The 15,821-nt window shown below is 38.0% G+C and overlaps 1 protein-coding gene across 1 annotated transcript in view; it reads right to left on the bottom strand.

Moving 5' to 3' along the window:
* Positions 1–15,821, bottom strand: part of ncalda (neurocalcin delta a) — a 55,103-nt gene extending 39,282 nt beyond the window's left edge. The window contains exon 1 of the mRNA XM_016563593.1: positions 15,651–15,821. The gene's annotated coding sequence lies outside the window, so the exon portion shown is untranslated. The remainder of the gene's footprint in view (positions 1–15,650) is intronic.

The raw sequence follows: 15,821 nt of genomic DNA, 5'->3' as shown, positions 1-15,821 counted from the left end.
ACGAAAATAGTTCCGATCAAAGCCACAGCAGAACTGTTTTGTGTCTCCGAGCAACACACAGCAGTGTTTTGTTACTGAATGAATCCACGTTTTTGAACAAATCGAGTGTCAATGATTCAGTGGCCCATTCATAAGGACAGTCACTTGCCTCGTTTCTGAATGAATCAGCCATTTGAATGAATCGGCTGAATGAATGAATAAATGACTCACTCATTAAAACAGACATTTGCCGCCACCTACTGGTGGTTTAGTCATATTTAAAAGTATCATTGCATTTTTTCAACATTTATTTGTGTTTAAAAAAATATGTAAAACATTAATCTTATAAAATTAAGTTATGCATTTGAAATTTTGCAGTGTAAATGCATCTAACGCCACTTCAGATGCAGCTTCTGTTTCCTCAGCAGTGGTAAGATAGACTTTGTTAATACTAATTTCATTTGAATGGTAACAACTCTACAGTTTCTTATTATTCTAACTGAATTAATTGAAACAAATTAAGAATTTGATGTGAAAAATGACACATTTAATAAGGTTAGGAGAAACAAATGACCATTCTGCTCTCTTTAGCTCTCGTGGTACTGTACTGTAATACACCGACTATTTCCATGTCTTCCACCTTTTTTATGTAGGCTACGGAAATCACGCTTTCTTTCTCCCAGTCTCTCTCACAGACGCACACAGTGCAGACACGCGGAGACGCGAACAGAAACTTCTTGTCAGCGCTGCACCGCGAATTTATCAGTAAAATAGTTTCGCAGCTGAAAAGCTACATGACATTTCTCAGTAGCGAGGTTCATGAAGGAGTTTAACTTAAAGATTCGCTATTAGTAGACGCTGCTGCTGAACGCTGCTGAGAGACGCATAGACGCAGGTATTCACACGCACTTAATCTCTCTCTCTCTCTCTAATAACCGCATTAGACTGCATTAATAACTGCGTTAGCCTGCATATCAATGGCTCAAGCCTCTGTTATCAGCTCTAAAATGACGTTTTGGAATTTGCAACGGAAGGTTTGGGATGAGGTGCGTAAAAAAATTAGTTCAACCCACACGAGATTTCAGGACGGAAACATGTCAAATGTCTTGAAACAAATGATCTGAACAATGTCTTGATGTGTGGTTGGGACTCCAGGCCGTTAAAATTATTTGAGAAATAATGCACTCCCGGAGGTGGTTATGTGGCCACGACTATATGGTATGGTCTTTCTCAGTTCTCAAACAAATTAAGAACTATTCGATTTTTATTGACTGAACGCAAGCGCTTATTCCGATAGAAAACACTGTATCGGTTTCCACTGATTAAGAAATATTTTTGTTTGCTTGGGTGGTAATATTAGGTCTATTATATTAATAGGGAAGGGGGCCCAAAAATTTGTTTTTTCTACGTCACGAAAATAGGTAAATCCGGCCCTGCCATCTAATGTGTGTTTTGGCCATGTAATGTTGCTGAAATTAAATATGTTATTACCTCTGAGTCAGAGCAGCGATCATGGAAGAGAGAACACATGGAAGAGAGCTGGAAGCTGCTAATGCTCATCAGTAAATCAGTGGAAAATGAATAGAAATCATGATTCTGTCTGAGCTATGCTTTTTAAAACGAACACTAACTAGTGTAAATGTAGCCTAACAGATGTGTAAACTGAAGACTATTTGAGCTTTATTAAAACTATTTTGCACTGATTTATTGTTGGTTACATTTTGTTCCTTTGTGCAGTGGCTCAGGAGATGAGTCTTTGAGTTTGTATAAACATCAACAAGCTGAAAAATAAAACCAAAGTTTTTTTTTTAGATAATGTAATCTTGTTAAAATTGATTTCATAAAATTGGTATCGAAAACAGTATCGTTCAGGAACCGGTATCGAAGTCAAGGTATCGGTATCGAAAAATTTTGAACGATACCCAGCCCTACTGCCAACCTCCACTCGATCTGCTGAAACCATCACATCATTCAAGAAATGGATGAAGACATAGGCTACCTCCTCCGCCAGGGCCGCATTAAGACTGAAGGGGCCCCTGGGCTTTACCTCTTGAGGGGCCCTTCATCAACAACAACTACAGCCTACATTCACTCAATCTTTATAATTAAAGCTCAAGTTGTCAGCCTTTTATTTTGCAGCTACAAATGTCATTAACAAAATATCCAAACCTATAGATCTGTCATATAAAATATACACAAATATCACTGCATGAACTACACATGCACATAACCAGACATATTTTACACAGATATCAATATAAAAACATGTAGCATTCAATTGCATGTGTTGATGTTGGTTAAATGCACTATGTACTAACAATAAAGGCCAGAGGAAGGTAAATTATTGAAGGTAAATGTACACCTTTGCAAAATGTTCTGTGCACTTTGAGTTATGCCTTCACAAATATGTCTAACTGCTTGTGGATCTTTGTAACAGGCTGGTAAGTTCATTTACATTTTCACTAATCTTACTCTGCACATGCAATTTTTAAGTCACCAATTTACCTTAATGATAGTGAAATAATTTATTAACTTTAACCAAAAGAAATAGAAGATGTGAAATATTGTTAATCATGATAGTTATTCTTGACAGCTAATGCAATAACTAGGCTAATAAATATTAACGAGTGAAACCTCTGTAACCTGCTATACATTTTTAAGTGTTTATCATCAAAATTGTATTTTAGCATTTTTAATTAAAATTAAGTCCCCCAGCTCGACAATAAGGACTGCCCGATGGCCTGGGGTCAGCGTGAAAGACGCTTGGGACAGATGATGGATTTGTCACAAAATGTAAACATTCAAGAGGGTTTAAAGCATTCAAGCTTTAAAGTGTTCTGAGCGAGCGTCTCAAACAGCGCACCAGCCCTGAAATGCATTTTTTTCCAGAAAAATACATTCAAAAGTATGCAATGTTATTTTACATTTGATTATATTTAATTTCTGTACCTGAGCACCTACAAACTCAAAAACCTAACGCATTGATGCATTTTTTTTCCCATTTATTCATTTGTACTATTGTTTATAATTGGTAGGGGTGCTCCAATTGATCGGCTACCGATCACTATCGGCCGATAATCACGTTGGGATGTTTGATCGGCGGTCTCTAAAAAGGCCGATCTCAAAAAAACTCTCTCAAGCTGATGACGCTGCCGTGAGAGGTTTGGCACGACATGTAGCGGCACCATCTCAGTCTCTGTCCGTCAAGATCCTCATGCAAATAATTGGTATCGGTAATAAAATATCAATATCGGTCGATCACTAATTATAATAAAATGTCTCATTTGTTGAGTTCTGGGAATTGCCCAGTGATGCCTTATTTTCATTTACGTTTCTGAATCTTGACTTTAATCAGACATTCTCCATCATAGGAATTCAGCACGACATAAAAGAAACCAATCTCAATCTCAACAAGTTTAAATTTTTAAGAATATTTAAATCATGGAAATTAAGTATCAAAATATTACATATCTTAAAAAACTTTAATAAATAGTAAATTAGCATTTTCTAACAAAAAGTGCAAAGTAACAAATTGTTAAACAAAAACGCACAAAGAACTTGTATTGAGATTTTTCCATCTACAGATTTTCCCCTGACCTTCTTTTTTTCTGTAAATGAACGGTGCACACTATTGCTGAAAAACACAATCACTACTTAGTGGTTAGATGTCCGTATGCACAAAGGCACAGATCCCTAAACAAGATCATATCTGCAGATGAAACATTTTTTGTAGAAGCATTTTTTAAATTTGAACTAGCACCTCATGACTAATCTACGTTATGTACAAGAAGCTGCAAAAGACACAGGCACAAGCGGAAATGTACAAAACATGGTGACGTTAATTTTAAGTATATATAATGTGCGATATATTGCGTCACCAAAAATGATTGAGGTCATGTACATATATTGCGCGATAAGTCGTTATATTGATTATTGCGACAGGCCTAATCTCAACCATATCTGCATCATTTGCATTTTCAGTTATAAAAAACTATTCCTTATTACAGCAAGCAACATGGAAAACCTAAAGTTATTTCCACATCGCTCAAATATAGTAGCAATATCTTTGTACTACATGTCCCAACGATATTGCTACTATATGTCCCAATCATGTTCTACTGTCAAAGCATGGTACTTACTAAGAGGAAGTCCATGCTTTTTTGGAGATAGCCAGTTATATCACATTCAGATGACTATAGGACAATGTAATTTATTGTCTAAAATTAGTAATTTTGATAGCATGATAGTTAGGCTGAGTGAGATATTAGACTTAGGGCACCAGCGCAAACAGTCTTTTGGTGTTAAAATTGTACGGTCAGGTTTTACTAAAGACGCGCAGTGATGAATTATCGCTGAAAAGGCGTGGACAGTTATTTTTGCGCCTGACCTTATTGAATATGCATTTGTAGGATTTTCCCTTTCAGACGCAAAATTTGTGGGAGGACAGTATTCAAATGAATCATGCAACATTTGCGCTCGTCAAATTACTGGCATTTGCTCCATTATTTAACGCCCAAAAAAAGCTTAAACTATTTTGCGCTTGAAATGGCTGCAGTTATTGTTGCTAGGAGGAGGCACCTCAGAGAACAGAGAGCGTGTGGTAGAAGGGAGAGGATTTTTCCCACACGTATTAATTTATTTTGAATGCCAGAAGAACACATTATCTGAACATATCGTTTGCCAAGACATGGTCTTTTTAATTTGCTTCAGGAAATAAAAGAGGACTTGGAACCTCTTTCCCACACAATACTAGCTCTAGCATAACTTCTTGCAAACCTTCATTTTTTGTCCTTCGGTTCTTTTCAACATACTGTGGCTTCTTTATTTCTTTATTCTTTATTTGCGACTATGCTAATTTGCGCTGCACTTGGAATATTGCGTTGGTCAATATGTAAATGAGATGTTGCGTCGGTGTTCTTTCATTTGCACATTATTAGTAAATCACCAGCAGAAATTTCCCCTCCCATCAGCGCTGTTTTGGAAGTGCACTCTCGCATTTTGTAAAACTGGCCCTTAATAGACTAATAAATGTCTTTTCAATAAGAAAAAGGTGGGCACTGCAGGTGAGACAGAAAGTGCATGAGACCATCATAAATACGAAGAATATTCATGAAAATGCAGAACAGTGAGTGTCCTGCCTACACTGCTGGTAGTTATGCCACAGATCCATATTCAGACAAGTGAAAGTAAAGGTGCAAGACCAACCAAGATGCCACACTGTTACATAAAGTTTGTTACATAAAGTCTAAATGGTATAAATTAATAATATGCTAACATTTGTGCTGGATCTATTTCCATTACTATAAAAGAGCGAATTACATAATATTTGTACTGATATTTGGCCTACAACAAGCATACCCACAACACACACGCATGCGGTGTTACAGAATGAACCATTGCGTGCCCATCTCCTTGGACACCTGCTATGGAGATGTGGGTGACTGTTGAGGTATGCAGGTTGTACAGTCGTGGATGCACGCAGGTTTATATTAATGTGTGTGGGCAGCTGCACTCCTACGAGTGTTTCAGTTCTCTTCCTCATGGCAGAGACAACTGTCACGACTTTGCCCACTCACACAGCAAAACCTCCCATTTCATCGGCAGGGAGGGAAGCGGAGATGCACTAGATGTATTTGTTAGTGTTGCTGTTCACCATGTGGAGTCTAACCAACCCCCCTCCACCACTGTACCTTACCCAGAGTGCAGCTGGTCACGAAACAATGAAGAATGAGTGATTCATCCCTCTGCAGTGGTTCTGTTCTGTCAACAGAGCCGCGTGGGTGATGCCTCTTACGATCCAATTTAGAAGAATGCACACGGACAGGCATGTTAAAAACTGCCAATGACTTCTGGATTTGAACATCTTGAGTGCTTGTCAATCCATCTTAAACTATGCTAAAGCAAAATGTGTTTATGGAGGTTTGATATTTGAGAGAGATTTCTCAACCTTTAAGGCAAATGTGATTTTTAACATACATTTTAGGACTCTTGCCAATTGCTTGTTTCTAAAAAACAATTTCTCTCTACAGGAAAAAACATGATTGGATGGACTAAACTCATGACAAATTTATTATGAAAGAATGAAGTATGAGTGCAAAAGGGGGTGAGTATGTGAGCCAATGTATTTGGCATTAATGGAGGAAAAGCATCAAGTACTTTTAAAATGTGGGAGTAAAGAGAAGCTGTGGTTTTATCATAATGGACGAGGTTGGCGTTTTTACATTGCTGGCCTGTGTTTCTTTGTCAGGTCTTACATAACAGCTCTGCAGATTTAAATGGTACTTTCCTATAAACAATTCTTACAAGACCTATTTTCTTGATATTTGATAGTATCCAAAACTGGTTTAACAGGTTGATCACACACAGTAAGATTATATTTTGTTTTATACAGGAAATATTTTACAAATCAGCCTATGGTTTGCTGCCACCCACTACAAGAATCCAAAACTTACTCCTGAATTTTAGAGTTAAATCAGTGTAGCTAATACAAATATAAAATCTATTTTAAGTAGCAGACTCTGAATGCCATCTGAGTGTAATGACCTTTGCCAAAAACATGCTTCTGTTATGCCCCAGGACTCTTTCAAACGTGGAATGTGAAGCCAGGGCTGTCAGCACCACTTAGTTACCCCTCTCAACAGTATGTCACGCTAGCTGTCACCACACTGCTGGTTTCACCCATCCTAGAGTAACAGTGAAAAGGCCAGCTTTAATCAACACAGCTGAAATTGATCTGAAGTTACACTCTACCAACTTTTCGTGAACATTATGTAACACAGAAATCTCTTACTGCTGAAACAGTCCAAAAAATGAAAAACACTTAGAAAACATTTTAAGGGAAAGCTGCCAAAGCTATTAACATTTCATACCACAGACAGTTTCAAAACAGCTCAGTTTCACAAAACACCACACATCACTCTAGTAAATTCTGCATCAGAAATGAGCAAAAATAATGAAACTGGAGCGCATTCTAATCCATGTCTACACAACTCTTATTTGTGCTGGAGACAAAGTATGTGTTAGGTTGCAAAGAGGTGGAAAATTTCCGGTAAATCTCTGGAAAGTTTCCAAAAATCCCTGGAATATTCCAAAAAATCCTGGAAAGTTTCCAAAATGTCTGGAATATTTCCGAAATTTACTGGAAATTTACCACCTTTTTGCAACCCTAGTGTTAGGACTGCAACATCAATTGTCACAATCACAATTATGCGGTTTTGATTAACTGATGCAAAAACAACATACTGCACTCTAAACTGCACTTTACATCTATTCCCATTCCATTAATGGCCAACCAGAGATTTTTAAAGGGCTAGTTCACCCCAAAATGAAAATTCTGTCATCATTTACTCATAATAATTTTATTTTTTTATTCAATACAGGGGCAAAAATTATGAAAGAATATTTAAAAAAATATTCATTTATGTTCCGTAAGTCTACAAAATTGAACAGCATTTTTGGTAGAACAAACTTTTTAAATGACTCCAAAAGCCAATTAGTAACATCCAACACTAATAAGAGAAGTTTAAACTGTCTGTTTCACTGATGCACATTTTAGGTTTTACGTCTATTCGTTGTGGAATAAACATCACCTGAAGAAGAAAAAAAAAAAAAAGCATTACCTTATGGGCTTATTTACACCTGGTCACTGATAGCCATCTGATTTGTTAAAACCCTTCCATCTTCACCTGGCCACGTAAATGTGTCTCCGGGGAAAAAAAACGAATACAAAACCGATTTTCAATTCCCATGTAATATGCAAAATTTAACAGAGTTCAAGTCAACTGACAGATATGCAGCGATGCGTGTTGCATTAGTGCTGTCATATACGACTATAACATGTCATATAGCCTATAAAATGCTCTAAGACATTTATTATTTTAACCATTGGGAGGAGTAAAATTTACATATGTGGTTTCAACAAACAGATACATTTACACTTGTCCAGTTTTGTCTGAAATGCACCCCAGACCACCTCCTGAAATGGTTTGAGCAATCGGATTTAAATCCGTCTTGAAAGCATTTCGAAGGCCATTTACACCTGGTCTTTTCACAATCAGATAGCTATCCGATCAGAGAAAACGCATGAAGTGACCAGGTGTAAACAGGCCCTGTGTGTCTACTGGTACGAAAAAAAAAATTTGTATGTCTTTAAAAAAAAAAAAAAGTGTTACATTGTATGGTACAATGAACTCTTACCTCAACAGATCAAAGAAAATAATATAATAATCATAATATAATCCCGTTATTTAAGTGATGTAGCTACCAAAGGCATTTCCATACACATAGCCATTAAACCTTTGTTGACACTAAATACCATCATTAATTGTTCTATTCTATATCAGTTATTTAATCACGCAGTCCAAACATTCTTGACGTAGTATGAAAAAGTGTCAGTAGTGAAAGCATTCCACCACACATTCCATCCACATAATATCCAAAGACATCAAGCCCAGGTTCTGCCAGTAGTCAACGCCATGTGCTGCAGTGATTGATTGGTTTCAGTGTGTAGGCAGCTCTCTGGTGGCATGTGTCTGCTCACAGAGTTTGTGCTTAGGCTGAGTGATCTGTTATTGACTTCCTTTCAGCCGACCACCTGGAGAATAATGACATTTACAGACATAATTATTCAAGAAATGACGGCATCAGCTCAGGCTTTGATAAAACATTATCGACGGATGGCTGTCTGTATGCCTCCCACAGAGCTGGGCACTATCCTGCAATCTATCTTGATTCATTGTTCTCTGCAACTGTTCAACCTTGAGCAGAAGAAAGCTTTCTCATCGTGGATCAAAACATGTAGAAAGACCTTTTCTACTCTTAAATCCTCTACCAATTCTTCACAGAACACCAATTATATTTTTTCCATCTGACAAGCTACACAAAATCGCGTTCAAAATCGGCAATGAATCGCCTGCGATTTTGTGTATCTTGTCAGTGATTTACGGCTCTGTGTAGTAAATGCCGCTCCATCTGAAAGCACGTGCTGGAGATTTACTACTGATCATCAGAAGCGGCTTTACTGGTGAGATTCGCATGAAAATCGCATTCGAGTTTTTTGCCCAGCCCTACCAAAAACACTTGGTCACGTTGAATTTGAGTTTTCATTGATTCCACACAGTTGGTGTGAGGTGACATTTGAATGTGAGAATGGGGATGTGGCTCGGAGCGTAATTCATGTGAACATCCTCAGTGAGACAGAACGTCTGCATCGATAGCCACAGATTTTCCTCAAACAAATACCCTGATGATTATGTAATAACTGAGATGACTGGACTAATGGAAACCGAAGGACTAATAACCGTGTCCTAACCAGGCACGACGAGGCCAGATTCCAGCGCCAGGCAATTTGTCTGCTCAAACAAAACGTGAAAATGGGCCATGACGCAAGATCAATCAATCACAAAACACAGCCAATTACAATAGTTTTCTCCATTTGGGTCTCTCACGCTCACAACGCACTGCAGCTCAAAAGAACAGTCAAAGACGGCATGACTGGTTAAATGTCTGTAAAGTCACAGTCCGTATAAAACTGCAGCATGATTTCACAAGATAAATTGCAAACTTTTTCATGAGCATTCTGGTCACATACTCTTAGGACCCCCAATGATTTAGAGCAGGGACGTCAAACTTAGTTTCTGGAGGGCCATAACCATGCAGAGCTTAGTTACAACTCCAATTAAACACACATGAACCAGCTAATCAAGGTCTCCAATTACCTGAAAACTGAAGGTAGGTGTGTTGGAGCTAAACTCTGCAGGACTGTGGCCCTCCAAGAACTGAGTTTGACACCCCTGATTTAGAGGTATTACATTTATGATGTACTAAAGTCAGCATGTGTTTGTAAAATGATCTTCTGGTTTTACAGCTTAACATTAGGTAAGAATCACTCACACAAACTTGCGTCAGTATCACTGAGGACTTGATGACAAGTGACCATGATGACTGGGAGTTCATGTCATCGATCCAGGGGCTCATTTGGGTCCAGTATACATTTGCTCTCACAGACATAGACGTAGAACGTGCTCTTCAAAAACAACATGCAAAAATGTATCTGCAAATTTTTCCACAAACAAAACATCAGGTTACCGCAGGTTGTTGTCATGCCTATTAAACCTGACCCACATAGAAAAGGACAGGTGTTCGGAATAGGTCTTGAGTAGGGCTGCACGATAAATCGCATGCGATATTTAACGCGCATCTTATCAGTAAAGCCGGTTCTGTAATCAGCGGTAAATCTCCATCACGTGCGGGCTTTCACATGGAGCAGCATTAACTACACAGAGCCGAACACTCTAAAGAGAAAGGAAAAAATGAAATCGCATCATATGACCCCTTTAATGCTGCTCAATGTGAAAGCACGCAGGTGATGGAGATTTACCGCTGATTACAGAACCGGATTTCTGACAAGATGCGCGTTAAATATCGCATGCGATTTATCGTGCAGCCCTAGTCTTGAGCAAATATTTTCCACATATTTGAGGTGAACAAAAACAGATTTTTTCATTTCTGTTTGATTCTTTCTGTACAATGGTGCTTTGAATACCACTTTTGCATGGCTGCATTTGATCAATATTTATTTAAAATATCAATCTCAATGACAAGACTTTTAATAATAACAATGACTGAAACAAGTAAATAATTGTTTCAATATTAAATAAAAAAAAATAGGACATTAATTTTACCGTACAACTTGCAAGTTCTTCATGAAATTCTGTCAACCATATAAAGCAAAGTGAGTGCATTTAGCACTAGTCTGGGCATCAGTGCAATACTGGGATTCAGCCAACATCAGACAATAGAGGACTTATGACAATAAAGTACCCGCAGCAACAAAAGGTGTTGCATTTTTAGTTTGAAATAACCTGAGGCTTGTCGACTGAGCCAAGTCTTTTAAACATGGACAGAAAACAGCGTTTCACTGCCTCAGGGAAACAACCTTTTCAACCAACCCACTGGGCAGAGATAATGTTGTGTGGGCTAGATCAGCAATGCGATAACACGACCAATGAGTTAAATGAGATCAGCTATAGAGTTGAGCCAAGTTTTGAATACCTCTGTCCGGAGATAAAGTGAAAAAAAGATTGGGCTTAAGATTATTTATAGAATGCTGCAAGCCATTTCTCATCTTAGACTAAAAATTGCAAAATACCTCTTGACAGAGCACTCTTTTCACTGCGTTTTTACTATGAGCAATGTACCTGTAAAACAAATACATAAATACATTTATCATGTCAAGAGTGATTTTTAATGATCAGTCGAAGAACTCTGTTTTGCAGAGATATTATTTTCCACTGAATTTTGTGGATTTTAATAGCAAAAACATACATAAAACGTAAATGTTACAGTATACATTAATAATAATGAGTGTTTTGCACACATGGATTTTGTTTGGATTCCACCATGTTTAAGGCTTACGCATCAAACATTTCCATAACATTTCACTTGAGAATGAATTTGCCTGCTGAAAACAGTAATGTAATGTCGTTTTATTTATTTCTCTATTTTTATTTTTTAAAGATAACTGATTAAATAGAGAAGTTCTGGTAGATGTGTGGAGTTTTCACGCATATGTTACACTTGTCATTGTTATTTACATCTCATTATTCTGCCAAACCTTTTTAAAAACTTCTTTACATCACAAAGGTTCATAGTTTTTTTTTTTTACCTAGAGCAGTTGTTCTCAACTCCCGTCCTTGGGACCCACTGCTTTGCACATTTTGCAACCCAGTCTCATGGGACATTTCTCTTTGAAACTGCGGCGAAACGTGCAGTAAGGTACTTGCAGTATGTCAGTAAATGTGTTGCAGAAATGTACGCAGAGGTACGTATTTTCATGAGACTGGGTTGACATTTTGTATGTCTCCCTTATTTAACACACCTGATTCAGATCATCAGCTCATTATGAGAGCGATCCATGAACTGAACTAAGTGTCAGATAAGAGAAACATACAAAATGTGCAGAGCAGTTGAGGACCACTGACCTAGAGGATGGTATATGTTAAAAGCCGGGAAAAAGTCATCCAAAGCACGTTCCGAGACTCTAATGCAGGGTATTGGGGAAAAAGAAGGATGCAAACCGGAGTACAGTCATGCAGCCAGTGAAAATACAGCAGACGTGAGACTTCAAGCTCTCCAGGCAATTTATGATTACGGATATGAGATCCAGTAGGCGTATTCATTCAGGCATAGCAGCATGATTTGGGCAGCGACACAGTGGTTTTCAGAAGAAAATTCCTGTGTAAGTCACCTGATCTTCACAGTCAGGATTGGCCATTAATTGTCCACTATTCACAATTTCAAGATCTGCATATAAACAGCATAACAACAATTTTTTGTCAGCCTAAATCTGTTTGGATGTTATTGAGAAGTTCTTGGTTATGTCTTGCCCTTATATCAAATGAATACTGCCTCACATAACCTGTCATTTCAGTGCTCTCAATAGGCAGTCACCATGCTAGAAATGTACTGATTTAAGTGACACAGGTGGGCTTTTATTTCCTCTCTGTAACTAGGCAACAGCAGCTTATAGAGAGTTTTAAGTTGTGTTCTTGAAAGAGTCATTACTAACCAAAAACAAATGCAACCATTTAAGTAACTCAACAACATAAACCTCAAGGTCACTTCCTTCCTGTTTTGATGACGACCACAGACTGCCAGGCCTTTTCTGGTTAAAACAAAACCCACCAAATATTCTGTAATAGATTTACAGATAGATTTATCATGAAAGCTATTCTTAAAGAAACAGAGATCCTCACCTAAAAAAAAAAGACAACAGACGAATTTTCATTAGCGAAGCCATTAGATTTATGCAAGATATCTCAACTGGGGTCTGAATTATGGAAATAAGAGTGGAAAAAGACCAAACTATTTATTGAACGGATGGGTTAATGTTGAAAAAAAAAAAAAGAGGTTGTGTCTTCTGGGTGGGTGCTCTTGTTTCTAAGCAACAGAAACCTTGACTCATCCCCTCATTGTTCTTATGTTGTTCAACAGCTACAAAAAATAAAACCAACGTCTCTGACTGCTTTTGTATGTACATCTGCCATTAAACCTTCATCAGCCCTTTGATGTTTACTGAACCTGGCTCAATAAACACCTCAAACACATATGCTATGAAATACAATATATTATAGAATGAGTTCACTCAAAAAATTTAATTTGCTGAAAATGTACTCACCCTCAAGATGTAGATGATGTTTCTTCATCTTAAAGGGATAGTTCACCCCAAAATGAAAATTATGTCATCATTTACTCACCCTCATGTCGTTCCAAACCTGTATTTGTTTCTTTCTTATGGTGAACATAAAAGAAGACATTTTGAAGAATGCTGGTAACCAAACAGTTGATGGTCCCCATTGCCTTCCATAGTATTTCTTTCCCAACAACTGCTTGGTTCTTCAGAATGCTTCAAAATACCTTCTTTTGTGTTCAACATAAGAACGAAACTTTGGAAATGTTTTCTTTTTAGGTGAACTAAGATGTTTTTAACTTCAAACTGTTGCTTCTGGCTAAAATATGAGTCCTCTATCCATAATATTGCTTTCTCAAGTGAAAAAATCGTCTTGTCTGAATCAGGAGAGAAATGTGCACAGATCAAGCATTGTTTACAAGTAAAAACAGTTCTAAACAAACATGTTGGTGGCTTTTAAGGTGAGAGGACAACAGGGGATGGACTGAGGGACGAATTATTATGGGTTATGGACTGGTATTTCGTCCAGAAGTTAGAGATTAAAGTTAAAAAGCCTTAATGATGGATTTATGTAAACACAACTTTTACTTCACAAGATATTAATTGATGGGCTGAAGTTGTGTGGATTACGGTGATGCTTTTATCAGCTGTTTGAATTCTCATTCTGACGGCACCCAATTACTGCAGATGATCCACTGGTGAGCAAGTGATGATATTTCCCCAAATCCATTCCAATGAAAAAACTCATCTACATCATGGATGGCCTGAAGGTAAGTAATTTTTCAGCATATCTTTCCATCCATTAAGATGGATTTGACAATAAAATAGGAATACTGCTGCTGTCAGTTTTTGTGAGACCACACATTTACAGGTCATTGACCATAATCGGCAGTGTCATGCATGCCGGTCAGTAAGGTGAAGCTTCATGTCTGCGAGGTTTCCACACCTCCATAACATATTATGCATTATTCTAAGTGGCTCTTTTTCACACAAAGTGACAGCAGGATGGTCAGCCGGCTTGGATCCTGTATGCCAACTCTCTCTCTCTTTCATCGCAAATTATATGCATTAGTAGAATTGGCCAACAGATAGCACAGACGTGTGTGTGTGTTTGTTAGGGGGGGCATCTGGCATGGGAACACACGGTTGTTATCTCTTGGCTTGCATCAGTGGCTCTAATTTCCATCTGGTCTGCATTAGTGGGAAAATGAGGGAGGAGGCAGATCTGGGCTCTTCAACCGCAGCCATGAAAGTACACAGACCAAAGGACTTTATCTTTTTTAGGAACTGTAATAGGCATGGATGAACTCTTCAAACACTGGTAGAAAAACCGCACATGCATTCAATCGAACAACTTCTAAATTAAGCATTCATGCTATTCCTATTCAGTATGACAACATGCATACCTATTTCAAGAAGACTTCACAAGGTTTCACATACAGTACCTCTAAGGCTGATGATACACGGGGCAACTTTTTGAGCAATGTTGCCGGGCAACTTTGGTTAAGGTTGCAGTCAACGGGCAACCAGGTGAGACACAGGGCACACGACCGATCTAAAGTATACAGAAAGAAATTTGTTACCCATTTTCAGTGAGAAAGTGCCCCAAAAACATTGCTCAAAAAAAGTTGCCAGGCAAAATTGCCCAAAAAGTTGCCCTGTGTCTGATCAGAAGGTTTTTCATAATCAAAACCACTTTTAAGCAGCATCCTTGGCAATCTCAAACAAAGACAAAAACATTGGCTCTTTCAGTTCATGACACTTGAGAGATATTTAAAGATGCTTAAAAGCCATTTCAGTGTCAAAACCTCACACGCTCTGAAGGATGCCATTGTAAAGCATGAATGACATCCATCTGAGATCTATCCTCAGTGATAACACTGGAGAAATTTCAAGACAATCAAGAGAAACATCACTAATAATGTATCAACATCTACAACAGGCATTTAATAAGCAAACTTCAGCAGACTATTCAAGTGAAAAGTTCACATGAGAAACGGTCATTTCAGAGTTCATGTGTGGCAGTAAAGATAACAATTCGTCAAAACACTCATCTGACCATCTGTTCTTGTTAGTAGCTAACGGTAATACTTGACAAACAAATCTTTCTACAGGAGCCCTTCAAAATTTTTGTGTCAGGAGCTGGAAGAGCAGTTTAAATGAGTATAACGAGTTTACCTTCAGTTTAGCGTTCAAAAGACCTAACGTTACATTCACAAGCTGAGGTTTAAGGAGACTTCCTACCATCAAGCTAACAGGCTAAAAACACACGTTATGTCAGCGTAAAAACAACGAATTGTGTTAAGAAACCACACGACGTTATCGGCTATTAATGCGAAGAAACTCATTTTGTTGTTTATCATAGACAAGAAACACAGTCATGAGCTGAACAACAAAACAAACACAGAGCTCAAAGAAAGAATGACGACAAACAGCGGCAAACTTGAAGAAAAGTTTAGGAAAACAAGAAAACTATACTCACAGTAACAAACTTTCTGCAGACGACTGGAGGAAGCCAAGGAACAAAACCAGCTGTAGGGTCCTATGCAACGGCAGAGAACAAAACGAGAACAGTGGAGAAATTAAACCGAAAACGGTCTCTCACTGCCCTCGCGCAGTTTGGGGAATGTGGCACGAGACATTTTTGATGACG

Source organism: Sinocyclocheilus rhinocerous, unplaced genomic scaffold, assembly GCF_001515625.1.
Source record: "Sinocyclocheilus rhinocerous isolate Xijiao unplaced genomic scaffold, SAMN03320098_v1.1 scaffold491, whole genome shotgun sequence".
Lineage (NCBI taxonomy): Eukaryota > Metazoa > Chordata > Actinopteri > Cypriniformes > Cyprinidae > Sinocyclocheilus > Sinocyclocheilus rhinocerous.
Note: the sequence above shows the minus strand (reverse complement) of the source record. Positions and strands in the feature narration are given on the sequence as shown.